This window comes from Ornithorhynchus anatinus, chromosome 8, assembly GCF_004115215.2.
Source record: "Ornithorhynchus anatinus isolate Pmale09 chromosome 8, mOrnAna1.pri.v4, whole genome shotgun sequence".
In the NCBI taxonomy this organism is placed as follows: Eukaryota; Metazoa; Chordata; class Mammalia; order Monotremata; family Ornithorhynchidae; genus Ornithorhynchus; species Ornithorhynchus anatinus.
The window spans coordinates 18,010,532-18,037,126 of NC_041735.1; the positions used below are offsets into that span (position 1 = coordinate 18,010,532).

A 26,595-nucleotide genomic window follows, 5' to 3' on the forward strand; every position below is an offset into this window, starting at 1 on the left:
ATGCTTTATTATGCTTTGTTTTTTTACATTACATTCCCTCCCCCTGCAGGTGAACAGTTCCTGCCATATGATAGGATGAAATAATCTGCCACTTGCTTGGTATTTATATCTATATGATCAGTGTGAAGTATTTTTGCAATAGGCCTAATGTGTACCGTCTTGCACGTAAGGAGAAAAAGCTTTCATGTGATCTGGAATAAAGCAGCTTCTTTTGCTTACCAAGCTTCTCTGTCTTTCTCATCAATATTTTAACCTCATTCTTGGGTTGAGGTTCCTCCCTGCCCTCCCCCCTCTTCCTTTTTTTATCCACTCTTTTGGGCTGTAATAAAGCAGCTACATGTCTCTGGAAAACAAGGCAATATCCAAAGATATGCTATTGTGGCAAGTGCTTTCAAATCTTTGTGGATGTCACCATGTCACAATTTCAGTTCATTAGGCAGTGCAACCAGGAATATATGACATCAAAGCACTCCTTTCCCCTATAGAAACGTCAGCCGCTCTTTTGATCTAAGTGTCCAATCCTACCCCACCCCCATCTCCACTGCTGATTAATATTTACTTATACAACTAAAACCTACAGGGGATCCTGTACTAAATTCACCCATATGTTCTCGGGTAGTTTCTGTTGCTTTGCTGATTTTTTTTTTAAGATTCTCTTATGTACCCTGCATCTTTAAGGTTACGGGAAATGGGACTTCTTGCAGCCCAGGGCTTTGAAGCTAGCAATCGCATGTTTTTATTCTGGGGTTTCATCTAGCTGGTCTGTGAATCACTTATAATGATTCGATCTGATAAATTTATAGTTCTGGGGGTTTCATCTATAGTGAGGTGATATGGCATGACATATCTTGTTAGTATTTCTCGCGGGCCAACATTGTATTTGTGATTAAATTTAGATGTATACAAGAACCTTAAAAATAATCTAAAGTTTCAAGGAACCTGCAGTTTAGCTTTAGGATCTATATAGCTATTAGCTCATTCAACCCTTTGGTCAAGTTGTACATCTATTCAGATATGTGTACGAATAGAAAAACATGCCTTTGTTTAGCGTACATATTGAGGCTGGGGTTTGGTGCCTCTAAGCAGGAATATTATTTTGATATATTGAAATTTTGAATATTTGGAAATGCATACCCATAGATACAAGATTTTCTTTTAAGAGGCATTCGGTGCAAACTGTGTCACTGAAGGAAACTTAGATCTTCTATGAAAAGCTTTCTATGAAAAACACAGAAGACTGCACACCACAAAGAACATTAAGCGGTTAAACACTGACAATAGTGTACTGAAAAATTCAGTTTAATAAGGAAGGATTAATAACATTCTCATCTTTCCAAGCATAAATACTTAAAATTACATTTATTTGCAGATGACTAAAAGCATCCTTGGGGAGCAAAAGGCTGTTTAAGCTATTTTTGTTTGGTTGTTTTTCAAAGGAAGGCAAGCCCTGTACAGCTGGTGCTTATCTTTTTCTTAGCTTTTGTATGACCTCGTGTGAATCCGAAATACCCACATCCTTGTGTCAAACTGTCCAATGATTCATTCAGGGTGGTGATTCCTTGAATCTATGGACTCTTGCCTGTATGGCCAGGAGGGTCCAGTTCCCTGGAGGATTCAGGTGGCAACCTCCCCTCCCCAGCTTCTCTCCCCCCACCCCCACAAAAATATCCCAACAAAACACACACACACACACACACACACACACAAAAACCCAAAACAAAGAAATGAAAATAAACAATGCTCTGCTTTTTCCAGAATTTACCTAGATAATTTCAGGCCTTTTGACTAAATTGCCTTCTACTTTGCTTCAGTTGTGTAGACCTTGGCTTGGTTGGCTCTCTGCAAACCTAGAAAATTCTGGATCTGTTATAAATGATCCCTTTTTTAGTAAACTAGGAAACTTCAGCAGGGACAGATTGTCCCTAATAAGGAAATGTTAGCAGTCCTAATTTTCGGTGCAGTTTTTCTGTTGTTTAGGGGCTCAGCAGCCTGGATTTTATGTGGTTGACAACAGTACCCATATGCTATTTATCTTGTCAAAACTCTCTTACGTGTGCCCTCAGCTCTCATTTTGGTCTCATTAATAGCGATTATGAAAAATGGTACTAAATACTTACTTTCATATAATTTATCCAAATGTTGAACTGCATAATTGTGAAACCTAAGACATTATCTCATCAGATTCTGTCAAGAAACAGCTTCTGTATTAGCTTTAATTTATAAACCCATAACCCATAATATTCATTACCTATTATATATATTTACTGCTTTCACAATAATGTAACTCAACAATATATCTATCAATCATGGGGGGAAGTTGCATATCATTTATAGGAATTAAAACAGTCTTTTAAAAAATAACATTTCTGTTACAATGTAGTTAATTCAGTGGAAATGAAACTGAAAAGGGAAAATTTTTTCAGTAATCAATATTAGATATTAGACAAAGATTTCCTTTTGTTTTCATGGATTAACAATCCTCCCATAAGGTGTCATGCATTTCTTCTTGCCTTTTATCTGACTTAAAAAAAATTCTGCAGTAGTGTGGGAAAAAGGCACCTAGCTCAAGTTATGTTTCTGTGTCTGACAGTCACTCACTTTGCCTGACTTGCCCATCTGCTGTTTTTTACTTTTTTTTGGTGAATTCCTGTTATTGCAGTACTTTATATAGAGTCCAACAAAAGGTCTCAATATAGGATCAGAGAAAATGAAAACATTCTGACTAAGGTGCATGGCTTTTTTTGAGACTTCCTACTTACCCTAAAAGAAGGTTATAGATTTGTTTTAGTTCTCCTAGGGTTTTATTCCACTCTTTATGAAGTGACCCTGCCTGACTCTTCAGACGTTCAGCCGAAGATGTTGGACAATTGTCTTGGGTGAACTGCTTTAGATCACACAGTGATACTGGAGAAAGGCATTTGGAGCCAGGACCATAGTTTACCCTTGGTTAGGTTATTTCTGAGCTTTAATGGGGGTGGCCGAGGACGGGGCAGGGGGAACCCAAGCAACTAAAATATCTTGGAATTCCCTACACAGTGGCTTAGTTGAAATTGACAAAAGAAGTGATGAAACTACTAATATTAGCAAAGACCATTTTGAAAGAGGATAATAAAGCAAACATCAGGGAGTGCAGTTAATGTATAAGACAATTACCCTAGTGAAATATTAAAATAACATCCCCAAGTGCAAGATCAAGAAAGGTAGGAAGAGCATGAAACAGATTTAAGTAATTATCCTTTTCTTTGCTGGAAACACTGGAATAAAAGAGAAGACATTTTGAGGTAACTTGCCATACCCATGTCTGACTTCATTCAAGTGCATTATTTTGAGATGGTCTGCTATGCACATAAAAGTGATTTTAACTTCATTTTCTTTGGTCTACCAAATGACATCATTATTGAAAGTCCACTCGAATACCAAGAGATTGTTCATGCCAGTAGTTGTCTTTCTTTTAAATACATAGGCAGCAATCAATCTGAAGAGCTTTCTTTTAAATCGGCAGTTTAAACAAAAGACTCCTATTTCCATTTCTGGTGAGAGTGCACTGTTCTTGTATTTTGTAGTTAGCTGTTAGCATGTACAGCTCTTCCTTACTTGGAAGACTCCAAGCCGTAAACAATATATTGATTTTTTTTCCCTGATCACCTATCTCTAGCACATGAGAGTTCTTAAAAAAAATTATTGCTTCAGAGCTTTTTATATTTATACTGCTTTTAACCAACACCATATAGTATACTATATTGACTGAAATGATTGGAATTTATCTGGTCATTTTATTTAAAGCTTTCTTATGCGTCTCTCATCTGCCTTAGGTTGCACCTCGTTGTATAGATGTTCTTCTGGAAAGTAGAGGAAAAGGCTGAAGCAGGAGGAGATATTTTACTCTTAGAAGAGGAAAAGGGGCATAAAAGCCCAAGCAGTATTTATGATGAACTCCCACCCTCAGAGGTCAAGAGGTTTAGTGACTTGCCAGGGATGACCGAAACAGCCACTGGCAAGAACTTGATTAGAGTCTTCATGCCTTGCTTTATTTCCTTTGTTGGGGTTTCCAGATCCTCATGCTGGCTCATTATTAATAATATTTTTATTTTTTACTGCTGTGAAAATGTCAGCTTTGGCTATGTGAATTAATATTAGTATATTCTTAAATGTGGTTGAAATATTAAAATGAAAAGGTAATTGCCAAAGGCCTGGGCTGTTTATGATGTTTATCAATAGAACCCCACTCACCAAACAGCTGCCACAAGCATTTTTAGAGCTTTTATGACATATTGTCCTAGTACCAATTGTTGTCTGAACATTTTTAATGATGTGGATAGACAGGCCTAATAATTAAAATGCAACAAAGGGCCTTATATATTCTAATAGAAAACAGTGCATAGAAGAGACTGATTTTTTTTAGAATGGAGATATGCAGGCTTTGAATTATTGCCCTATTTATTTTTTTGCCACTTATGCTGAGTTTGGTTAACCGTAAATGGCATTTTCTCTGTTCCGTATTTGAGTAAGGTGAGATAATATTATGAAGGGACACATTCTTTTAAATAAAAAGTTTCCATCTTTTTAATTACCAGGCATATATCTTGAGAATAGGGATGAAATTCTGGAATACCATTTTGGATACAGATGAAGCCTCTTTCCTATTATAGTCCTTGTCTTTGGTGCAGGGGTGGAATTTATAGCTAGATGTGGTTTGTGATTTTGAATAAAAATCTAGATCTAATTTAGGCTCACTTTTAGAGAAGGTTGGAGATCGAGTTACGTTATCATTATTATTCTAATTGTTATTTTTATTTTTGTTAAGCCTTCCCTGACTAGGCCCTCATTTTCTCCTCTCCGATCCTTTCTGAGTCACCTTTGCAATTGGTTTGCATCCTTTATTCACCCCTCCCTCCCTCAGACCCACAGCATTTATGTACATTCCTCTAATTTATTCATTTATATTAATGTCTGTCTTCCCCTCTATATTGGAAGCTCATTATGGGCAGGGAACATGTATACCAACTCTGTTACACTGTCCTCTCCAAAGCACTGAGCACAATGTTCTGCACAATGCTCTGCTCTGCTCAATAAATACAATCGATTGATTAAGCTCTTACTATATTTCAAACACTATTCTACAATCTGGAATAGATACAAGTTAATCAAGTTGGACACAAAGAAGACTCACAGATGAGTAATCTGAGCACCAAGAAATGAAATGACTTACCCAAGTTCACACAATAGATGACTGGCACAGCCAGGATTAGAACACAGGTCTGGTGACTCCCAGGCTTGTGGTCCTTTTACTAGGTTACACTGCTCCACAGGTAAAAATTATCAGGTAATCCAAACCAGAAAAGAAAAGAAAAAAAAAACCTGAACAATGCTCCCTTTTAGTTCTAAGTTCTTGTGAACAAAAAGGAAGCGATTAACTAAAATCCACCTATCACCCAGAAAGCACCTATTATTAATTTAAGGAGTAATTATTTAAATGGCACTCAAATGATTCTAATAGTTTGAATACTAGGGTCAGGAAGGTCACATAAAACAACTACAAGAAATCTTTGAGTATTGTACGGACATTAATAAAAAATTGGTTACAATGAATGCATTGTTTCCAAGTTTGAATGGATTATATTAACTAAATTTTTTTTTCCTAAATTCTCACAACAGCATCACAGTGAGTAAACATACCTTTGTTATAACCTTGTGCTTCAGTAGCCTTGGCTTTAATCTAGATTTTTTGGTCTAGGTCCTGGCCAGATCAGCCCGGGACCCTTTGAGAAGAGATTTCTCAATGGAAAATTTGTTTCTGACTAGGATGTAGATGGGTACAAATTTAACCCTTAGTTTCAATAATACTGATTGGAGTGTTTGTTAAGCACTTTCTTTGTACCAAAAACTATACTATGTACTATTGAGCACTTAGGACAGTACTCTGTGCAATAAATATGATTAAATGAAAGTGCTTGAGTATATACAAGATAATCAGGCTGTGCAGGTCCCAAGTGGAGCTTGGAGTCTAGGGAAGAGATGATAGAGGCAAACTGATGAGAACGAGTCCCTAGGAATAGGAAGTAGACATATGAGAACAAATAAAAAGATAAGCTTTTGAGGTGATTAATAGGATGGCATGATTGTTAAGAGGCACTCTTGAACAAATGATCTCTGGGCCCAAATCCATTTCTTTATGGCTCAAGCTGAATTCCAAATACAACAAAATTAATTATTAACCCTCTGGACTGTAAGCTTGTGTGGGCAGGGAACATGTCTATCAACTTTGTTGTATTGTACTCGCCCAAGTGCTTAGTACGGTGTTATGCACATAGTAAGGACTCAATAAATACCATTAATTGACTGATTGGCTTGCTAGGAAAGAAAGTTGGACCCATTTGACCCATTAAGAAGCCTTTGAGTTTGAAAATGGGGTTTTTTTGGGGGGAAATGAGCAGGTTTTGTCAAATAGCCTCTGTCAGTATTTAGCATTGACCTTTATGTACAGCACCAGAACCTGAAGGATTTGTTGGAAAGGAATGCCACTTGGAAGCGGGGAGGGCAATGGGGGTGAGTTCAGAATTGGAAGGAATTTAACTTATTATGATATTTGTTAAATGCTTACTATAATAATGATAATAATAAAAAAAAACTGTGATTTTTATGAGCACTTTCAATGTCCCAGGCACTGTACTAAGTGCAGGAGTAGATACGAGGTGATTGGGTTGGACACGGTCCTTGGCCCACATGGAGCTCACAGTCTTAATCCCCATTTTACAGATGAGGCAACCGAGGCACAGAGAAGTTAAGTGACCTGCCCAAGCTAACACAGCAAACAAGTGGTATCTGTTAATCACTCACTAAATACCAAACATTGTACTAAGAGCTGAGGTAAATACAAGATGATCAGGTTGGACACAGTCTCTGCTCCACATGGGGCTCAGGGACTAAGTAGTAGGGAGTAGGATTGAAACCCCACTTTACAGATGAGGAAACTGAGATACAGAGAAGTTAAGTGACTTGCCCAGGTCAGACAACAGACAAGTGGTGGAGTCAGGATTAGAACCCAGGACTTCTGACTCCCAGGCCCGTACTCTTTCTACTAGGCCACACTGAGTTATGAGGTTTGTGAGAGGATTGTAGATAGAGTATTCCTCTGGGATTGAGCAGGACTAATGTTTGAATGCTGTTTAAGGACTTGGTTGAGCAATGCTGTTTGGTTGAGATGGGGGTCTCCTGACTAGGAAAGTCAGGAGAAGCTGGATGCAACAAATGGTTTTTGAGTTAGCAGTTTCATTGACTCCTGGGAACTGTTTTCTGGTGCACCACACTGCCAAAACCATCTACTTTAGCTGTGCCTAGAAACTCTAGCCCTTTGGAGGTAGGATGTAGAAGGAGGGGAGGTGGAAAAATGAAATTCTTCCCCTGAAATAACAGGGTTGGGGGGACGGGAGAGAAAAGGCAAATCTTTCATCCATTTGTGCCCCCAAAGCATTTTGATAACTGCAAATGAGACCCTTCACTGGTAGGGCATCTGATCACCAGGTCTCTCTGTGACATTTAGTGCCTTGTCTGGATCTAAAAAACTGTGGGTGAAGAGACAATGCCAGCAAATCAATTTAATTCAGCCACCATGACCTGGAAAGAGCTTTAAACTAAAAATGAAAATAAACTCCTATGGACAAATAGGACTGATTACCTAGCCAGTCATTGCCAGCTCTGTCAGAGCTAAGAGCTGTTGCTATTTCTTTTAAATTGAATGTAATCTCTCCAGGTGCCCCATCTCCCCACCCCAAATGCACATTCAGTCACACCAGTGAAGGAGGACATTTACTGTTAAGACTAAAACTGCTCTCTTCGGTCATCCCATTGTGACAGGTAATATAGGCATCACTCAGTAGGGGATTTTGCGTGCTAAAGGGTCTTCTTGCAAAGCACACACATAACTCCCATTAATATTAATGGGAGTTGCACATATGCATAGAATTAATGAGAGTCGCATGTGTGCACTGAAGGGAGAAAAAGACCCCCATATAAACTGTAATGCCTCCACACAATGGGATGAGGCAGTGAGCTTTATTTCTGAATTTACTAGCTTGTGTGGGGTTGGAGTCAGACCCTGAGCATTATTTGAATGTAACTGTTGGGATTAATAAACTATAAAGGTTGGGACCTCTGCTGTCATGATGATAGTAGATGGTCGCAGCATGAAAACCAACATTAATAAAATATTGATGAAACCATTTCACCCAGAGAAAAAACACACTGAGCATTTGGGCTGCTATTGAATGGTTAATTTTTGTAGAAAGAGGATTTGGAAGGAAGTGCTAACCTCTCTGTAACCTCAACCCCGCTCAGCAAAATTGCAACTCAAGAGTTAAAAGGAGATAAAACTCCTGCCTTTCATGCCCCAAGTTGTTCTGCGAATATGGCCATGCCAAGTTCTTTTTTAGTTCTACCCTTCTGAAAAGTGCTGGTTGAAGGTAAATTAAAATGCCAGGACGGAAAGTGCCCATGTAACCCTCTAAGGGAGCCCACACTGTCAGATTTCATTAGAGAATGATAAACAAAAGCCCAGGGCAAAGTGAAAGCTGGTTCCTCAAAAAGGTCTGAGACCGAGAGCCCTGGTGTTGCCTTTCTGAGTTGTGATCTGTGATCTGTGTTTCCAGCCTGTTCAGGTGCAGCCCTGTTTTGAGCATCCAGAGGTAGGACTGCCAGCTGCCATTCATCCCTCCCTTAATATTCTGTGGATGTTGAAAGTGTCAGGAATCATATCTACCAGGGTTTGAGGATTGGAGTTAATGGATTGAGCAAGTCATTTAATAATAAGAAGAATAAAAACAACAATAATAATTGTGGTATTTGTTAAGTGCTTACTGTGTGCCAAGCACTGTACTAAGCACTGGAGTAGATACAAGATAATCAAGTTGGACACAGTCCCTGTCCCACATAGGGCTGACAGTCTTAATCCCCATTTTACTCATAAGGGAACTGAGAAACAGAGAAGTTAAATGATTTGCCTAAGGTCACACAACAGACAACTAGCAGAGCTGGGATTAGAACCCAGGTCCTTCTGACTCCCAGGTCCATGCTCTTTCTACTAGGCCCCAGTGCTTTACCTTTTCTAGGTCTCAGTTTCCTCATCTGTGAAATGGGATTAAATTCTACTCCCTCCTACTTAGACTATGAGCTCCATGTGTCTGACCTGATTATCTAGTATCTACATTAGCTCTTGGCTTTTTGTAGTTATTATTATCAGGCACCACTCAGTAGGGGATTTTGCGTGCTCAAGGGTGGGGTCTGCAAGGGGTGAGATCTAGCTGGGAGACAGGAGAAAAAGAGAAAGGGATGGGGGATTGAGAAGAAAAAGGGAAAAGAGAAGAGATTGGGAAAGGAAGAAAAAAGGAGAGGGAGAAAGAAATAAAATGCAGGGAGATAGAGACGAGGGTCGGAAGATGTCAGGGAAGGGATGACTGATTTATCTCTTCGGCTGATGAGTTCGAAGCACCAGCCCCCACCTCTGCTGACCATGGCTGTCTGGCCTCAGCCTGCTATTGGGCCCGAGGCTGAGCAGTTATTCCACCCTAGACAGACAGCTGGGAGATGGTGAGTAGCAGTGGCAGTGAGGAGCATGTTTCAGTTGTTCATGTTGGTGGCAAACAGTGGGCAGTGTTGGCTGCCTGGCCATACAGCATACGACCTGGCCTGTAGCATGTCACCCAACAGTTTCCAGCACAACCATATGAGGTGTTTCCAACGATGCCACAAACTTCCATCTGCAGCCAAGAAAAGCCAGTTCAGTATTGGTGTTGAGGAGTTCTGCCCCACTATCTATGCCCAAATAGCAAGTCTCTAATATGGCCCGCCTTAGGTCTTTCACGTGGCAGGGCAAAACCTCAGACACTTGACTGCTCCACCCAAATCGGAATGTTTGGACACTTTAGTCTGGAATATTTTAAGTCACTGAAGAGGGCAGCTCAGTCTGAGAGGATGAAAAGTAGAAAGCTACTTTAGTTCTCACACATGTCAAAAATACACCAAAACCTTTAAAATTAGGGGAAAAATCATCTAATCTCTATCCCAGATGATTCTTTGTCTTGTCGAGCCAAAGGTTCAATAATTTGGAACTGGCCACTGTGAATCGTTTGAGAGTGACCTGATTGGATTTGACTGTCAGCCGGGGGTGAAATGCAGAGTATGACCAAAATACAGAAAAATAGATCTTTTTTAATCATTTTAATAATTCCCATAAACTTTCTAGAGCCTATACTTTCTGGGACAGAGTCTCACCCTGAGGGGAGAGAACCTCAAGGGAAGTGCATGAGTTTCTCATTCCACAGCATTGACATTCTAGTCCCCTCTAACTTTAAGCAAATTTCTATGTGTTTTACTTGTTTCTGTTGCTCTTAATATAGTTTTCTTGCTTCAGTCACTTCTGTTTTATATCTTCCCAATGTTTTTGTCTTTTCTGTGTCCTCTTTTCCTCTATGTTCTCTGTTTTCCTTCCTTAGGCTGTGAGTTCCTTAGAGCTAGGTCTTATCTTCTCAGGACCTAGGATGCACACACTGGGTGCTCAAAAAATAGTATGGCTTGAGACCTGTTTCCTTAAAGATTTCATGGGATAGAAACCTGGATACAGATTTGGAGTAGAAATGGGCTGCAGTGGATCAAAAAATATGGGATAGAGGTGAATTCTGACTGATAGAAACCCAGAATTCTCCAAATCATCTCAGCACCGCTTTTCTATTATCAAAAATACAGTAGAGTTTACAGCCACATTTTCCCTCACATTCCCTCTTTCTCTGCCATCTCGGAGAGCAGGACCTGGGTACCAGTCTGCAGTCATGGCCTAGTGTAAAGGGCATAAGCCTGGGTTCTGCCAGTTGTGTGTCGTGTGATCTTGGGCAAGTCACTTCATTTCTCCAGGCCTCAGTTTCCTCATCTGTAAAAATGGCGTTACCCAGTGGGAACTCTAGGGGATGTTCTAGATTGGTATAGCTCTAAACCATCTGGAAAACATAGATATATCATCTAATTTTACAGATCTCCAGAGACAGAGATTCCACAGCCACTCTTGGTATCGTCTTCAAGTGTTTTAACTCCTTTAGTGTCAAAAAGAACACCTTAAAACTGTCTCCTTAGATTGGAAGAACCCATGGCCCATTTTCCCTATGATAAAACATTCCTGAGCTATTTTCAGAGTGAGTAGAATAACGGTCTAAGTTAGCCCTCACACTGTACCACTGGATCCCACCCCACCCATTGCTCATCTCCCTGTCCCCATTTCCTCCAAGCCGATTCCCGAGTTATTCTCAGATCTTACTTGCCTTTCTTGTTCAACAGAAGACAGAGCTTGTGTCCCATTCTTCCAGCTCCATGAAACTGTCAAAAAGGCCAAGTGTAAGAGTTGCTATTGGAATAACAAGAGCTAAAGAACTTATAACAGGTGGTGCCTACTGTGCTCAATTAATTTCAGCACACTTTGCCAGGCAGCCACAGAGAAGAAAGGGAAAAGGGACTTAGATTTGAAGTGACGAGGGGCATGCAAAGGGGGGTGGATGGAGTAGTTCTGGGGACTGGTCCAAAGGCCGGGGTGTTATTTGGAAGAATTTGGGGTGGGGCTTTTCATCAGATTGCATGTGGGGGAAATAGGATGAACTTGGTAACAAATGGTAAGTGCTCTTTTAGGAAACAAAATATTTGCACAAATCTAGAGTGGATGGTGGCTAAGGCGTAGGAGGGAGGGTTATGTGACCTTTCATTTCAGTTGTGTGCCTTTCCCTTTCCCAAATTGCATTCCCTTTGGACATCCAGGTTAACTCCAATTTCAATCCATTTTCTTTAAGATTTGAGACCTGCTTTTCCCTCATTTTAGTGTCCTGTTCCTTCTTGGGTTTATGACTCTGGGCTTATACTGCCCCTAGCCCAGTTCTTTCAGAGAAGCAGCATGGCGTAGTGGACACGGGTTTGGGAGTCAGAAGGTCATGGGTTCTAATAAGAGCTTCGCCACTTGTCTGCTGTTAGACCTTAGGCAAATCACTTCACTTCTCTGTGTCTCAGTCACCTCATCTGTAAAATGGGGATTGAGACTGGGACCCCCATGTGGGACAGGGACTCTGTCCAACCCAATTTGCTTGTATCCACCCCAGTGCTTAGTACAGTGCCTGGTACACAATAAGCACTTAACAAATATCACAGTCATTATTATTATTGTTCAAGGCAACATTCCTGCTGATTCCCTACTGCCTACCTGTCATAAAGGAAATTCTCTGGGCCACAGACCTAACTCTGACTTCTAAGAGTGTTCTTGCATTTAGGTGCTCAGATTGCAGCGGCTGGAGTTGGGGAGTAGGGGAGGAGGAATGTATCCAGGGACCAGAGGGTGTTTTAGATTTCAGATCAAAGGCAGCTGATTTTCAGGTAGAGGATGTCACTAAGTCAGCAAATGTTTGGGTTTGTGACAGCCCCACTGGTTTATCTGAGCCCAGTTCATAGCCAAGATCTATAACGCATCAAGGAATGAAAACAAACAAACAAACAAACTGGTCTCACTGCTCTTTTGAAAAGAGGTTTCTGAACCAAGGTGGAAATGTTTCCAGCTAGAGCTTAAATTCCAGTTCTTCCCAAATGAGCAGGATAACAGTCCTCTTTGCTTTGGAGATCCAACGCCTTTCATTTTTTCTGGAAAAAAGAAAAAGCCCCAGGTTTGCGGTATCCACCCTAAGCCAACATAAGTGAACTGTCTCAAAGAGTCTGGAGTCAAGTGTCGGGTAGAAAATGGTCTCTGGGTGAGTTTTGTGCCAATGTGTAAGAGTCTTGTTCTGAGACCTTGAACTAGAGGAGAAATGAAGCTAAGAATCTGAAATGTTTCTTCTCTCTTTTTTTTCCTAGTCTGGGTAGTGTTTCTTAGATATTTAATGTGAAGAATGGGCAAGAATTCTTACTAAGGAGGATCGCTCCTTCATTAATATGCAGGGTGCAGTCTGTAATCTCATTTGCTCCAATATTAGCTTTGGAGTTAATTTCAGTGTTTTGCTGCAGTGTGCTCTGCGTTGTGCTTTCTACTACAGCTTTAACTTCTGTTGCTTCTGCTGCTCATCTGATCCTTGGTTTTAGATATCTGGTCCCATTCATTCTTCATTTACATCACAAGGTGACAAATTTGGTAACATGACTCCTCCCTTTTCCGTGGTTTAACACCTCTACCCCCACAGAAGTTGATTGCATTTAAGCAGGGGATGGAAAAATGATTGAATGAACCCCTTTCTGATTTACTAGGTAAGTTTTTTTTCCCCTCATTTTAATGACTTCAAGGATTTTTTTCCAGTAAAATTGAAAGGCTTTGGATCTCCAAGGCAAAGAGGACTTTTACCCTGCTCATAAAGGTGGGGCTCTGGAAGCTGCCTCCACACTCCAAAAGGTGGGTTTGCTCAGTGTAGTCTCCTCCCCTTTCCCTCCAACTCCTTCCCTTTAAAAGGATGGGTCTTAAAGGGAGGAAAAAGCTTCTAAACTGCCCATATCTACTCTTTATGACTTCATAGGGTGTCGTTGGGAAAAGGAGAGAATTAAATAAAGCGAGAAGTGAGAAATCTAAATATAATCTACTTGCTTAGAGTGAGATTTTTCCCAAGGAAGAGCTCCTTTAGGGGTGAGGGCAATGAGCTGAAGTCCTATTTTTATGTGGAAAAGGCGAGCTTGCAGTGGCCTACCCCCAACTAGCAAGGTCTTTCCAGATTAAGCTCTCGACTCCCCATCCCACTTCCTACGCTACTGCCGCTTCAGCAATTCTGCATCACTTAAGCACTCTTCCATCCCTCCCCACCACACACACACACACACACACACTCCCCTCGCCCCCCCCATGCCACCCCAAAGCACTTATGCCCATATCTTTAAACCACATTGCTTCCCTTTAGGCCAATTGGAGATCACGGACCTGAGGGTAAGAGCTGGGTTCTAATGCTTGCTCTGCCCCAACAATTAGCACAGTGCTTGGCACATAGTAAGCACTTAACAAATATCACAATATTGAAGTAATATTATTATTATTGGTAATTTATTTTAGTGCCTGTCTCCCTGGTTAAATTGTAAACTCTTTAAGGGGTGGTGTCTAGCTCTGTTATACTCTCTCAAGTGCTTCATACCGTGCTCTGCATAGAGTAAGTGGTCAGTAATTATTATTAATTGATAGAAGGCTGGTGGCAGGCTCCTGTACTTTGTTGTTTACAGGTGTCATATTGGATGGGAGGAAACTGTGGACACTGAGTTGGGATCAGCAGAAAAGGAAAGCCCATTCCAAGAGTGTTGCCAATGCAGCCTAAGATGATAAGATCATCATGCCTATTTCTTAGGCTAATTGTCTATATTCCTCTTCATTTCTGCAGTCAATTTAATGGTCTTTATTTAATCATTTATTAAAGACCAAGGTCCTTCTAATTTTACATACTGATCTTTAATCCATATTAAATCCCCATAAAATGCTTGAAGGCCAAATCCATGCTATGGGGAAGTGCTGAAAATTTAAGAACATTTAAATTGCTCAGTGCACAGTAGGGTATGTTCAGAATTAGCTGTGTCTGTGGTCCTTTGTATTCATTAAACACAGAGCTACATTCCTGTGTTGGCTTCTCCCTGAACTCTAGGGTTCCTGCTCAACTGTGTCAATCTCCCTTGCACAGAGTCTGATACTACGGAAAGTCATTGGATTTTCAACTGGCTTAGCTCAGTCAGGTTTCCCTGGAGTTTGACTGTAAATGACAGTAGAACTGCATTCTGAGAGAGAGCACAAGGCCAATGTTCCAAAAGAAAACTTAGGAAGTCATCAAGTTCCTCTATGCCCTTTCTTATGAGTGGGAAGGATGTGGGACAGGGTTCATAGAGTGGAGATATTTTCCAGAGCAGAGAACCAAGTTGCCTAGTGGATAGAGCTATCCCAGTGCTTAATACAGTGCCTAGCACATAGTGAGCACTTAACAAATACCATTTAAAAAAATGGCAGCAAGTCAACTAAATGTCTGCAGAGGAAATGAGAAAATCAAAACCTCAGGGCTCAAAGGAACTTCAAAGAGTCATCTGGTCCAGCCTCCAGTCGGTAGGTAGGAGAAAGGTAGGAGAAGCAACATAGCCTATTGGAAAGAACATGGGCCTGGAAGTCAGAGGACCTGGATTCTAATTCTGGCCTTGCCACTTATCTGCTGTGTGACCTTGGGCAAATAACTTCACTTCTCTGGGCCTCAGTTCCTTCATCTGTAAAATGGGGATTAACACTGTAAGCTCCATGTAGGACATAAACTGGGTCCAACCAGATTGCCTTATATCTACCCCAGCGCTTAGTAAAGTACTTGGCTTGTAGTAAGCACTTAGCAAATACCAGAAAAAATGCCCTAAAACCATCCAAAAATCTGTCTAATCTTTTTGTGAGATGATAACAACCCAACTCCTTTGAATAGCCTGTCCAGGGGTTCTTTAATAGGTGGCTGTTTTCATTCTGCAACCTGGCAGATGAAAGTTAGGATTTGGCGGGAAAGGAGACATTGAATAGTCATGGAAAGTTCTGCTCGTGTAAATCCCAAGATGCTTCCTGAAAGAGTGGGAGTTAAACACTGGCTGAGTTTTACCTTGGGCCACTGCCTTTTGCCAATTTGAATTTCTCTGCCACATCATCTGGTTGAATCTGCCTTTTGCATCTGGCCCAGAGATGCTAAATTGCCTGTCTCTGTGGCCAGAAGGGACTTGGGTATAGCTCACTTTGTGCCTATCAGTCAACACAACGTATGCCTACTGTGTGCAGAGAGCACTGTATTAAACGCTTGAGAGAGTACAGTGAATAGACATCCCTGATCTCCAGAAGCTTACAGTCAAGTGGGGAAGACAGACATAGCTTCTGGCTATAGCTTTAAATAGACAGAGGTTTTAATAATAGTTAGAAGGAAGTTAGTAGAGTATAAACATAGGGCAAACATGCTAGAGAGGGGTGTGAGTACCCAGCAGCCTGAGAATTTTATCTCTGCCTCATAAGGGCAGGAGCCCATGTTGTTCTGGGGACATTGCCTGTTGATTTCTTATTCCTTACTTCCTCTTCCATCCTGCATTAGTCAATCTTTTTTACCTTAATGCACAGTACCCAATAAATAGCATTTTGGCCTCAGCAATTTTCCTGAAACGCTTCTGCCAACAAGCTGGCTTTCCAAACGTTGGATTTCACTGGGTTCCAGTCTCAAGAATTCTGTTCCTTCTTTGAGATGAAAGAGAACTAGTTTATGACCCAGGCTTCCAAGCTCTGTCACCCATCTAACATTCCCTAAAAGGCAGCTCTGGCTCTGCCTATATAAAGACAAGTTAAGCTGCTGGATTTCACACAATTGACTGTTCTCCTTTGTTTTATCCCCTAGAGGTTGCGATGAGATTATTTAAAGGAAGTATATAGCTTCCTAAAAATGTCCAACTATTTTTTGGGGGGTGGGAATGGTGTAGGAAGAGGGAGGAGTTAACTTAGAAATAGAAATGGAGCTAGTTTAATATTTCCTGATATGAGAAGCAATGATCAATCCTGAGAGCTAGATGGAAGAGTCTACGGCACTTACTGCCATGAGTGGAAGAAAACCTGGAGAGATGTAGATGTGCATACCTTACAGGCCTCTCTCCTTTCTTCTAAAAGTCTCAAACTGAGAAGTTCTTTCAAATGCTGTCAGGGCACCTCAAGAGAGAACGCAGAGGCTTAGAACTATTGTTGAATCTTTCTTTAGATTAGGACAGTGTCTCAGAGAAAACATCTTCATAGATGTTGGAAAACTTAAACTACAAAATAACTCCCCCTTCTCACTGCAACTATTAGCACTCTGTGAAGGGAATGAAATTGTGACACACTAACTCTACTTAAACAGTGCTCCAGGAATAGCAAAGAACGAAGGAAAGAAAGGATAACATCCATGTAGAATCTTCCATCGAAAAGAGAATAACTGTGCACTGCTGACCGTAGGCGCTTTGGCCTGAAGAAAATGGAGAATTCCTTCTAGAAAAGACTGTGTCCATGTGAGATCATAGGAGGAGTCAGACTTATAAATAACTGCTCTAGATTCTTTAGAGATCATTATAGAGAGGACAGCTTTGTGGTGGGGAGAGATTTTAAAATAGACTATGATGATTTAGACGATTGCGGGGGTGGGTGGGACAATGGCAAGAGAAGCGAAGGGGAAGTGAGCCCTTAATTCCTGCTTTGCTTACCAAAAAATAGAAATTAGGCATGACCCTTAAATTTCCTTTTTAAAAACTTATAAATCAGGATGAAATTAATTCAGATGCTGCGATTTCTTTGATAAACGTCAAAATATGTAAATATCAAACCCTTTTCCTACAGTCGCTAAAACAAATGGAAAACACATTTATTAGCATAGAGATGAGTTTAATCAAATCAGCGGCGAGTACAAATTAGCCACAGGAAACATAATGAGCTGGGAATTAATTAGCGGCATAATGATAATAACTTTGCCTGCTGATTACCTCGCGGCCATGGCACTCCCCAAAGGCCTTCCATGGGTTTTCCAGCAGCTGATCTTTCCTGTTGCAAGAGCTCCCGGATTGGAAGAGCATGGATGGCCATGTCCCCGGCAATCGACCAGAGAATGGAGAAAAGGAGAAAAAACCCCTGCAGGAAAGACCTGGTGCCAATCTGGCAAGCACAAATCATACTTTCCTTCCCATCACTGTCCCTGGTGGGCATCACCCCAGGGGAGAGCTCCCCAGCTTCCCTGTATTGTCAGTGGGTTGCTTCCCTAGGGGAAAAGGCTCTCTATAATATAGAGTTTCTAGGCTTCTAATCCTGGCTCTGTCACTTGTCTGCTGTGTGACCTTGGGCAAGTAACTTAACTTCTCTGTACCTCAGTTCCCTCATCTGTAAAATGGGGATTAAGACTGTGAACCCGCTGGGAGACAGGGGCTATGTCCAAACCAATTTACCCCAGGGCTTAGTACAGTGCCTGGCACTTAGTAAGTACTTAACAAATATCTTTTTTTTTTTTAAGGGACATGTTTTATATGATATCTCTGCACAATGGTTAGATGAATAATGGGGCACCCAAAGGTGACGGAGCTTGTTCTGCAGCCTCGTTCCAGACTGTAGAACAGAAACCATTTGGGATTAATGCTTTCTTTCTCTGTCTCTCTCTCTCTCTGTTTGTTGTGTATATTCATAGTGATTGGGCCTAATATTAGCTGGGAGTGATCTCATAAACAGTTTACTGGAGGAAGGAACAGGATCCACTCCATTACTATGGACTTGAATTGTGAGAAGGGATATGGACGTAAGTGCTGTGGGACTGGGGTGAGTATCAAAGTGCTGAAGGGATACCCAGCCACAGGCATGGGCAACACAGAGTTTTGAGGTGGAGGAGAGCTGTAGCATTTCATGCTCTGTTGTCAAAATTACCTGGTGTACATACCTCTGAGACTTGATGGGCTTGCCTCTAGACTTGTAGGTTGAGTACCTTCTCCAAGTCACATGACTTTTGTTGATAGGCTGCATGCTGAAGGCATACATCAAGATAAAACATTCACAGGCCTCTGTTGGGATATTTGACTCTTGGATTTGGTAAATGGGGTGGGTGAGTTTGCTGGATAAACTGTCTTAGGGGCTCCCCTCCTGATTAATGAGGGTTTTTCCCCCTTGATTAGCACCAGACTGTTAGATTCTTGAAGGCAGGGAACATGTCTACCAGTTCTATCATATTGTACTCTTCCAAGTGCTTAGTACAGTGCTCTGCATATAAGAAGTGCTAAATAAATACTGTTGTTAGATGTTCTAGTGGGGCAAGACATTCTCCTAGCTTATGCTCTTCATTACTCCCAAACTAGCCTCCTAACTGTTCATTTACTCAAGACAACTCACCCTATCCCCCTACCCAGAATATCCTCCTTCCTCAGTGTTGCATGGTACTCTCTTCTTTCAAAGTGCTCCTCAAAATCTCCTTCAGGAAGTATTCTTTTATCAATCCTCACATCTGCCTTTTTATACCATCCCATCAGCTGCTGTATTGATCTGTTTATTTGTAAATTTATATAGTCAATTGAACCACTTATTCATATCTATTTTTTCAGTCATTAAGGTCTTCTCATCAGTTTGTATCTTCTTTCTCATCTGTTAGATTGTAAAGTCTTTTAGGGCAGAATGTGCATCTTTTATTTCTCTGGCATATTCCCCAATAAATCATTAGTATTTATTATCTACTATGTCCAGAACTTGGGAGAGTACACTAGAGTTAGACACGATCCCTTCTCTCAATGAGTTTACAATATAGCAAGGGAGACAGACAAATTAATTGTAGGAAGGGGGAAGCAACACAGTTTAATGGAATATACACTTACTTCAGTAAGTGCTCAATAATTGCTGTTGATACTCCTCAGAGTAAAGTGGAGATGCCTTTGACTTCAAGGCTAGTTAGGTCACAACCAGGTTTCCTCATCTAGAAGGACACCTTGGACACATAAAGATTGGGAAGGAACACTATAGAAATTCTTACCATGGAGATTAGTAACATGTTCCTTAGCAATTAATCTTGAAACCTCAAACTTGGTGAGTCTTCCATCAAAGGACTCCAATTTCAAATATTCTAGTCCCAACCCAGTCACTTGCCTGTTGTGCGACCTCGGACAAGTCACTTAATGTATCTGTGCTTCAGTTTCCTCATCTATAAAATGAGGATTTAAATATATGTTCTCCCTCCTGTTTATACTATGAGGAACAGGGGGTGTATCCAAACTTATTAACTTGAATCTACCCCCGTGTTTAATACAGTGCTTGGCTCATGGTAAGCACTTAACAGATATTATTATTATTATTAGGGAGATTGGTACTCTATGAAGTATGCCATTTGCTGTAATGTGTGCCTGAGTCATCCTCAATTCAGAATAAAAACATCCGGACAGTCTTTGATTCATTGAGATTTGAAGGAATGTCAATTAAGAGAAGCAACATGGCCCGAGAAACAGTGTGGCCTAGTGGATCAGGCATTTCTTCTAGGTTTCACTGAGCATCTTTTTGATGGTATTCTGGAGGATATTTGTTAAGTGTTTACTATCTGCCAAGCACTTTAGGAGGCACGAGGGTAGATAAAAGATAATCAGGTTGGACACAGTCTCTGTCCCACTTGGAGCTCACAGTGGTGCCAAAATTATCCTCAGTTGGAAAAAAAACCCCTCAGTATTCTAGGTAGAATGTCCTTTTATCACTTGGGATTCTGCAGGGAATCAGAAGAACAATTACATATTATTCTGATGATTTCAGAAGAATTAAGTGTCTTCTTTTCTCTCCTTTCCTTAGGTTTCTCATTGTCTTCCCACGGAGGTGTGAAAAAGAGCAAAGCTTACCAACCATCAGAATAAATGGGTTGTTTACTGCAATGTTTACAGCCCTGGGGAAAAACAAACCCTCCCCAGAGGGAACAGATGAGGTGTGAACTCTAGGGAAATATCCTAATCTTGAGCCTGAATCTTTAGCAGTAAATGCAAGGAGGTTGTAAAGATAAACAAATAGGTAGGGATTCCAGGGGTAACAGGTGCAGAGTTGTCTGAAAACCAAATCGGTTGGAAAAAACCTAACAGAATGGAATAACCAAGCGGATCTTTATCACCCAGATGATCTGGCATTTCTACCTCTATGGATTCAATTAATTGGAGAATTGCAAAATCTCTACTTCCTGTTTCAGGTGTGGATGGGGGGGCACTCATCTAGTTTTGTATTGGACAGTCTGATTTTCAGATGATCAGTCCCCTCTCCAGAATGGATATGGAATTGAATGCTTTTGTGTCTGGTATTTTTATTTTAAGTACCCAGCTTTCCTCACTTTGGCTCCTGCTGCCGAATTCAATACCTCAGAAGTGGAGCCTGTGTTTAGAGAGACCTGAGAAGGAAACACAAAAACTTTGGAAAAAAAGAGGGAGTCGGGGGTCCTTTGCAGAGAAATTCTCTTTTTGGGTGTACTAGTTAGTCAATCGTATTTATTGAATATATAATAGTAATTATTATTATTGTACTTGTTAAGCACTTACTATATGCCAAGCATTGTTCTAAGTCCGGGATAGATATAAATTAATCAGGTTGGACACAGTCCCTTGCCCCACTGGGCTCACACTCTTATCACTATTTTACAGATAAGATAACTGAGGCCCAGAGAAGTTAAGTGACTTGCCCAAGGTCACACACCATCACAGACAAGTGATGGAGACGGGATTAGAACCCTGGTGTTTCTGAGTCCCAGGCCTGTGCTCTATCCACTAATCCAATTGAGTACTTTCTATGTGCAGTGCACTGTACTAAGCACTTGGGAGAGTATGATATGACAATTAATACATATTCTGTGACATTATTATGTTACATTGAACCAATAGAACACATGAAATGCCACTCACAGAGTCCAAAAGGGTCATCAGTGACTACCGTAGGGTGGACGTACATGTGTGTGGGGATACAAGTAATTGTGTAATCAAGACATCAACTTACTTTTGAGTACTATAATATTTCATGGCAAATAATGGCATTTATTAAATGCTTACTACCTACCAAGCACTTGGGTTGATGCAAGAAAACTAGAACAGCCACAGACCCCATCCCACACAGGGATCATATCCTAAGATGAACAAAACTTTTATCCCATTTTACAAATGAAAAAATTGAGGCCTTGAGATGTGAAATGACTTGCCCAAAGTCACACAATAGGCAGGTGATATGGCTGGGATCAGAACTCAGTCCTTCTATGCCCAATCCGATGCTCTTTCTACTTTTCTACTTTAGTAGGAACTCTAGTCATATCTATAGAAAAAAATAACCAAATTCCATCTGAACTTTACAAGGACCATTCACATCTCTTATTCCAGAAGATGCTGTTTGCCCATCTCCACTGGTGTGTGAAAGTGAATATGCATATCTGGAAGTAAGGCTACATTAATATATTCATGTGACTGAATGTTCGGATGTTAGTAAATACACATTCCGCTCTCTGAATACCATTAGAGGTGTCCTGATGTTTTTTTAAGGCCCTGAGCACGTGAGCCAATGCTTATTTTCACAGCTGGATTTAATGACAGCTGTGTAGTCCGCCACTTTAAAAACAACAGAAAAGAGCAAACCTGTCAGGATGGGTGGATACCATCCAAAGAGAGTATATTCTGCAAAATAAGAGCAATTCTGTCCACAACAGACAATCATGTTTCTGAAAATGAATTATTTTAACTGTGATGCCACTTGGCTACCACCTGATGCTTAGCCCCTAACAAATGGCAGCAGTGGTCAATGGCACAGTCACGTGTGGGGGCCATATGTTGCTCATCTCAACTCCAAGCCCAACCCAAGAACCCTGACTGAAAAACTGTCCCTGACTTATTATTACAATTATGGTACTTGTTAAACACTATGTACGAAGCACTGCTCTAAGCGCTGGGGTAGATACAAGTTAATCGGGTTGGATGGAGTCCCTGTCCCACATGAGTCTCACATTCTTAAACCACATTTCATAAACGAGGTAAATTCATGCCCAGAAAAATGAAGTGACTTGCCTAAGGTCACACAGTAGAAAGGTGGCAGAACCGGGATTAGAATGAGGTCCTTCTGACTCCCAGGCCCATACTCTATCCAGTAAACCACGCTGCTTCTCCTTAATGTACCTCATTGTCCTCCATCCTGCCACAGCTGCCCTCAGCGTAGATGCCCAAAATCCAAGCATGGTGTTAGCTTGGTGGTAGGAGGAGACGGATAGGGGAGAAAGCATCAGCCATCAATCATGCATACTATGGGGTCCCTCAGGAAGACTGGCTGCCTTTCCCCCTCCAACCCAATCCAGCAGCTTCTACAGGAACCAGGCTCAAAAGCAACCCCCAAAATACCCATCCCCAGTGTCCATTTTTGTTGGATTAAGAACAGGACCAGGAAACAGCAGGAGGTGTTTGCTCAGATCCTTTTTCATTTTTTTTTCAAATTGCCTCATTTTTCTGCTGCTGCAACTAACATACATACTACTCTCACCCATCCAAACCCTCTTTGAGAAGGCTGGCACTAGGAAATAGAGATGACTGGACTGCGTTCAGGGGAGCTCACTGCAAAGGTGGCCCTGTGATAGACAGCAAATCATTATGACTTTTTTCCTGACTCATTTAGAATGCACACTGCTACATGCTCCTGAATCAATGAAACATATTTCCACCCCTTTTATGGCAACTCCCCTTTGGAAGGCCCAACTTTCTCATTTCCTATTTATCTCAATAGAGACACTCTATAGGGAGAGGGAAGGGAATGAGTATTTTTTAATCCTCCTCTCCACACACTCCTTAGCCAAGCACATAAAATGGCTGCAGGAGAGTCAGTCCCCTGAGCTGCCTTGGATTTGGGTTAGGACACGGGGTTGGTTGAGCCTAGTGTTTTCATTTAGAACAAGAACAAGGCAGAAAAGTGAATCGAATACTTGAGGAAGCCAGGCTCTGTTCTTGGCTCAACCTGGGTGCCTCCCTTGGTAAATGGAAGATGGATGCCCGGGTTACTGGCCGTGTCTATTCACAGCTTTTCCAGGTCAGATCTGTTCCTGAATTTCTTCTTCAACCTCAAAACATTAAACACCTGGACAGCTGCATCAGCACATTAAGCCCTTCTGCTTAAGAACAGCTCCAGGATCGCAAGGCATTGAACAGCAGGGTCTAGCGTCCCCAGATGGGATGATGGGGCATTGCTGTGAGGTTGAGTCCCCCTGTCCCTCAGTCATGTTTAGAAGGGGCCAGGACTTTCACAATGCCTCTTTATATCAGGGGCTGGAGAAAATTCATTATAAAGACACCATCCTCTTGTAAGTGTATCCTAGTTGTTTCAGGGATATGCATTCTATTTCTCCTGGGGACTGTCCATTGTCTGTGATTCCTCACTATTTTACACACCAATCCCTGTAGGGGGTTTAACCCAGAAGAACAGATCACCCCCAAATAATTTACCAAATCCCAATCTGAATCGAAGGGCTCCTCTCTTGGCCACCACACTCTTTTGACACTTTATTAAAGAAATAGTTGTCAGCAGTCATTATTCTTTAGACTAAAATAACAACACCAAGGGGAAATGTTTGGTTTTTGAGCCCTTTCCTAGGTATCTGCCTATTGTGTAAGACAGAAAAAGCAGCTGCTCCATTTCTAAAAGCAGAAAACTAGATGTATTTTTTCTGTTTTTATTTACCTAGAGATTTATTTTCCAAGACAGCTCTGCAGGTATCAGACTTGAAAAGAACAATCTTGCAAGAAATTAGTCTTCAAATTCACTCAGCTCAAATGTTGCGTAGAAATGCATGAACATCATAACAGCAAACTGGTGGAAAGAGCCATCCATTCTATGCACTGAATAGCAGAAGATGCCAAAAGTCCAGGCAGGTTCCCTTTTAAAATTATTTCAGACCCCAACTAAAGGAGATAATGTTTTAACTGTACCTTACTCTCAACCTCTCAGCCTCTATCTCCTCACTCATGCTGTTCTCCAAGTACGGAACTCCTTTTCTCTCCAAATTAAACAGACTGCAGTTCTCTGCATGTTCAAAATCCCTCGACCATCTCGTCTCCTCCAACAAGCCTTGCTTGATAAACTTCCTACCCCCTGAATCTTATCAAACAGTCACCTTGACTACATAGGTTGGTATCCCGGCTCTGCCACTTGTCAGCTGTGTGACTGTGGGCAAGTCACTTAACTTCTCTGTGGCTCAGTTACCTCATTTGTAAAATGGGCATTTAGATTGTGAGCCTCACGTGGGACAACCTGATGACCCTGTATCTACCCCAGCGCTTAGACCAGTGCTCTGCACATAGTAAGTGCTTAACAAATACCAACATTGTTATGTCCACTTTCAGTCCTCTGTGTTCATATGCACAATCCATTGTACATCCAGTTGTTGATTTTGATTACTTGTAAATATTTTTAAGTTTGTATCCCCTGTTAGATTGTAACATGCAAAGGACTGCACTCTGTTGAGGTAGAGGCTATTGATCTAATGATTTAAAAATGGAAGTTTTAAAAAGATTACTAGACATTCAATTAATTAGCAAGCTTGAAAGACACTGAAGGAAGTCAGAGACTACCTCTGGAGCTGTCCAAAACAGAACTGTCTTTCAGGAATAGTTTCATTGCTGACCAATCTGAAAGTAGAGTCATTGAATAGGTGAACTCCTGAGTGCTTTTTCACCTCCTGGGTTCTGTGAAAAGAGGGAGTTTTACCCTTGAAAGTTCTCTGAATAGAGATTCTGGTCGGTCAAAGAGAGTTCATAACTTATAATGAAAGTCAAAATTAACAGTTTTTTTCCCTCCAAAGCAGCTATGTCTTAGGTCAAGTCCACCCACAGTTGAATCCAAGTACTTTTTCCTCCCTCTCTCTGTACATTTATTACATAACCCCTTTTGTCCTGAATTTTTTTTTCAAGTTGTCTACACTGGGCAAAGTTGCTAATTCTTCACTTGGGGCTGTTGGTTGTGACCTCAAATATCTCAGTTAAGAGGGTCAATGGTAATGTTGAAATGCTTGTTCATTCCCCAAGTACTAATTTTCCCAAAGACTGCTACGTGTTTGATTTATCTTGCCTAGTTTTCTACTTCCTGCTGTTTTACTGTCTGTCTCTCTTAGAGTGAAAAACATTCATTCTATTAACTGGACATATGTGTCATTTTTGATGTCACTCCACTGGTTTTGTCCATTTTAGTGCCTCAAATAGGCCTCCCTTTTAGGCTAACCAAAATCCTGCCTGGTTTATTTACAAATTTTGAAAATCTGTTTTGGTTTATTTTTTAAGTAATCACCCAGATTTGTTTAGCTTGCTGAAATCACAGTATTTGGATAACATTTTCTGAACATACACATTTTAAAATGAAAGAGGAAAAATGCTTTTGTGGAGACAAGAAGTTCACAAATCTAACCAGGTTTCTCACCACTATACATCACCATTCTTTTTTTTTTAACATCTCATTATTTTCTCAGAGTTTTTCTTAATTTGTGAGAACTATATCTTATCAAGTGGGCCTTATTACCATCCCTTCTGTTTGTCCTCCTTTCTTTTCAGAAGCAGTGATGAGTTTATTACTGTCCTAGTTTAGCTCTTTTAAGTCTCACAAGAGAACTAAATACCAGTTCTCTCTCCCCCTAGACTATGAGCCCCATTTGGGACAGAGACTATGTCTGACCTGATTAACTTGAATCTACCCAATGCAGTCCTTGGCACATAGTAAGCGCTTAACAAACATAATTATTAACAACTTTCCTCCCTTTCTCCACCTGGCAGATGACTGAATTCCCCATCTTTATACCTGGTCTTCCTTTTGCCAGTGACACAATACCAATAATGAGGATCTGGTTGGCATCTCTCCCCAGTGGCTGATGGCCCCAATCTCCAGTATGTATGCCAATATTTATCCCAGGTGTGTTATTGGCAGCCTCTATATCGAGTGAAAACCCACTAGTAAACTCTATGGTGCCTCCTACACTTGTATTGTTCAATGATAACTCAATAATTAGCTTCTAATATCTGATCTTTGTAACACTCACAGGTTTCCTGTATGTCCCACATCTTCATCTTCCCCATCCCATTTTCTTATCTCCAAGGTCAAATGGCCCATCCACT

At 41.0% G+C, this 26,595-nt stretch overlaps 1 long non-coding RNA gene across 1 annotated transcript in view; it reads left to right on the plus strand.

Moving 5' to 3' along the window:
* Nucleotides 1-20,766, plus strand: part of LOC120638580 — a 72,954-nt gene extending 52,188 nt beyond the window's left edge. The window contains exons 2-3 of the long non-coding RNA XR_005660303.1: nt 18,168-18,295; nt 20,291-20,766. This is a non-coding gene — a long non-coding RNA (uncharacterized LOC120638580). The remainder of the gene's footprint in view (nt 1-18,167; nt 18,296-20,290) is intronic.
* The last annotated feature ends 5,829 nt before the right edge of the window (nt 20,767-26,595 follow it).